Consider the following 3,703-nt stretch of genomic DNA (forward strand, 5'->3'; position numbering starts at 1 on the left):
GGGAAAAATAATCAGGCCTCCTTTTTTTTTTCTCCATCCACCGAAGGGGTCGGGCCGGGCTTCTCTCTCTTCGCTGGTTTATGGGTGTCCACAAGGTGGGTGTGGATGGGGAGATCCCCATCCGCTCCGCACCGAACCACACAACCAGCGGGAAACAAAAAACCCTCCCGTCCGACGGGGGTATGGGGAATAGAGGAGCCTTTTTTTCTCCCCCGACGTGCCGCCTGGAACTCTCTCTCGAGAGAGAACCAGGACTGGCCGACACCGAGGCCCGCGCGAGTCGGGCCGTCTGCATTTAGGAGGACAAAGGCCGACCTGGGGGGGGTGGCCTGCGAAACCTCCAACCGCGGTCCGGCCTCCGGAGAGGACCGGTCCGATAGATACGAAACCACGGCACTCGGACAGACGTGGCCCAGGATTCGGGCCCCTGGGCCGCAATGTGCGTTCGAAATGTCGATGATCTGTGAAAGTAATGCAATTCACATCAATTCTCGCAGTTTGCTGCGTTCTTCATCGACGCACGAGCCGAGTGATCCACCGCTAAGAGTAGTAAAATGCTTTTTCATGGGTGTGTTATAAGGCCCAATATTCACACAAAGTGTTCGACGAGAGTTCCACACCATGGGCTAAGGCGTTAGTCTCATCTCATCCAGGATGGATATTTTAACTGGAAAAAGTGGAACCAGCGCCCTTTCTCATAGTGGGACGGACATGATAGACCGGGCGCCCCCCTAACCTGGGCTCCGCCGCCAACTCTAACGAGTAGAGCCACAGCGTTTCCCCAGGATCAAGGGGGGGTCTTCAAAACCCTCGCTCCCCGCGCCCGCCTGCCTGCATCCGATCCGCGGACGGAACGGGGGGCTGGCGGAACGCGCTCAGCGGTAAGCGGGTACCCGACCGGGATGGAACATAGGAGACCGAAGGCCCAAAATCATGACACCGACGGACACAGGAGGGAGCCGGCCGAAGGTAGAGGGGCTAAACCGACCCACCCCACTTCCTTTCTCGGAAAGGTGCAGGAGAGAGAGATGGAGAGAGAGAGCCGGGAGAAGGGCTTCTTCGAGCGCTTACCAGCCCCGGACACCTTCACATCAAAAACTCCCACAACCGAACCAGAGATAGAGAGAGAGAGAGCGAGAGCGAGAGCAACCCCATCCGACGGGTCTCGACAACCAACGTGCCCGTTCTCGGCGGGGGTTTGGTTTTCACAACGACCGGGGCAGGGAGAGTCTTCCCCCCCCCCCTCCCGGGTTAGACGAGTGTGATCCTTCCGCAGGTTCACCTACGGAAACCTTGTTACGACTTTTACTTCCTCTAGATAGCCAAGTTTGATCAGCTTCTCGGGCCTCTCCTAGGGAAGGCTGCGTCCCCCATTTATGGGGGCCCGATCCAAAAACCTCACCCGACCATCCCATCGGTAGTAGCGACGGGCGGTGTGTACAAAGGGCAGGGACTTAATCGATGCGAGTTGGTGACTCGCGCCTACTTGGAATTCCTCGTGCATGGGGAACAGTTCCAATCCCCAATCCCGGGCACGTTCCGGGGTTCTACCGGATCGCCTCCAAGATGAGCCTCTCAGTGGAGGATCCCGCTGAACCGGTCATTGTAACTCACGTGCAGCCCCGGACATCTAAGGGCATCACAGACCTGTTATTGCTCCATCTCGCACGGCTTACGCCTCGCCGCGTATCCCTCTAAGAAGTTAGCTACGACCAAAATAGTGGCCGCAGAACTATTTAACACGCCGGGGACTCGTCCGTTATCGGAATCAGCCAGACAGATCGCTCCACGAACTACGAACGGCCATGCACCACCACCCCACTGAATCGAGAAAGAGCTATCAATCTGTCAATCCTATCAGTGTCCGGGCCGGGTAGGTTGCTCCGGGTTGAGTCGAATTAAGCCGCAAGCTCCACTCCTTGTGGTGCCCTTCCGTCAATTCCTTTAAGTTTCAGCTTTGCAACCATACTCCCCCCGGAACCCATAGACTCAAGGTTTCCCGTTGACGCTGCCCGGCGGGTCGTTACAGGTCTGGACGCCGCCGGATTGCGGGTCGGCATGGTTTACGGTCGGAACTACGACGGTATCTAATCGTCTTCGCGCCTCCGACTTTCGTTCTTGATTAACGAAAACATTCTTGGCAAATGCCTTCGCTCTTGTCCGTCATGCGCCGGTCAAAGAATTTCACCTCTATCGGCACAGTACGAATGCCCCCGGCCGTCCCTCTTAATCATTGCCTCCGGTCCTTTACAAACCCATGGAACCACAGGACCAGAGAGGCCCTATTCCATTATTCCTTGCTGGGCGGTCAACCAAAAGAAGGCGTAAGCCCTGCTTTGAGCACTCCGATTTGTTCAAAGTAAACGCTTGCCGTGCTTCATGCCCAGACTAGACTCAACCAAGAGCCTCCGGGGAGCGCCGGCGAGGAGAGGTGGGGGGGCGGCGGAACGCAGCGCACGACCATCAAGGAGGGGGGGGGCCGCCGGTCCGTTCCCCCCACACCGCAAGTCCAACTACGAGCTTTTTAACTGCAGCAACTTTAATATACGCTATTGGAGCTGGAATTACCGCGGCTGCTGGCACCAGCCTTGCCCTCCAATGGAGCTTCACCGATGGGTTTGGATTCGGCTCAGTCACAGTCACGAAGCCAACTTTTCAGAGACCCGCGCCCGTATTTTTCGTCACTACCTCGCCGTGTCGGCAATGGGTAATTTGCGCGCCTGCTGCCTTCCGTGGATGTGGTAGCCATTTCTCAGGCTCCCTCTCCGGAATCGAACCCTGATTCCCCGTTACCCGTCGTAACCATGGAAGTCCAATACACTGCCGTCGAAAATTGATAGGGCAGGTGCTTGAATGATACGTCGCCGGCTCAAGAGACCGTGCGATCGGCCCGAAGTTATCTGGAGTCACCGGTGCCATGGGTGTACGGATCTGATAAATGCAAGCCTCCCGCTAAGGAAACACCTCGGGCCCGGCCGCCTACACCGCACTCTCTCTCCCGCGCCAGAAAAAGAGAAGAGAACGGGGAGGGCGGCGTACGGGAGTCGGGCGAACCACGCGGTCGGCCATGGGTCAGCATGTATTAGCTCTGGAATTACCACAGTTATCCAACGGACAAACGTGTGTAGCGGGTCAAAGGAACCATAACTGATTTAATGAGCCATTCGCAGTTTCACTGTCACCAGTCCCGTGTGAACTTACACTTGCATGGCTTAATCCTTGAGACAAGCATATAATACTGGCAGGATCAACCAGGTAGTTTAGTGGCGGAGCTTCGGAAAGCCGCCATCCTCCGAAGCTGGGTGACGGGCCCGTCCCAGAAAACCTGGTCCATGGCCCAGCACGGGGGCCCGGAGAAATAGAAAAAAATTTTTGGTGGCCACCTGCGGTCAAGCCACGGACGCGTCTACCCAGCCTCCACGATACCCGCAGGCCGTAACATAGAACATGCCGGCTTAACGCGAGTCACCGTGTGGTTCAGGGGTCCCATCCGTGGCGCTCGCGGCCAGTTTTACGCCAAAAAGTCACTTCCGAAGCGGACGTTACAACCTGCCAGCCTCGGGGAAACCCAAAAGAGGGCCCCCAAATGCGGTTCTGGGAACATACGTCCGCCTCGTCCGCGACCCTGGCGGGATGCGCACCGCAACCGCTATCCGAGCAAAGACTCGTTGCACCCAGCCTCCACAGCGATTCACAGGCCGTA

General features: G+C 57.3%; 1 non-coding gene across 1 annotated transcript; it reads right to left on the bottom strand.

Moving 5' to 3' along the window:
• Positions 1–391: 391 nt before the first annotated feature.
• Positions 392–549, bottom strand: LOC119262863. Its single transcript, XR_005129978.1, has one exon. It is a non-coding gene; the product is annotated as a 5.8S ribosomal RNA (ribosomal RNA).
• Between the last annotated feature and the right edge of the window lie 3,154 nt (positions 550–3,703).

Source organism: Pygocentrus nattereri, chromosome 29 (genome assembly GCF_015220715.1).
Source record: "Pygocentrus nattereri isolate fPygNat1 chromosome 29, fPygNat1.pri, whole genome shotgun sequence".
NCBI lineage: Eukaryota > Metazoa > Chordata > Actinopteri > Characiformes > Serrasalmidae > Pygocentrus > Pygocentrus nattereri.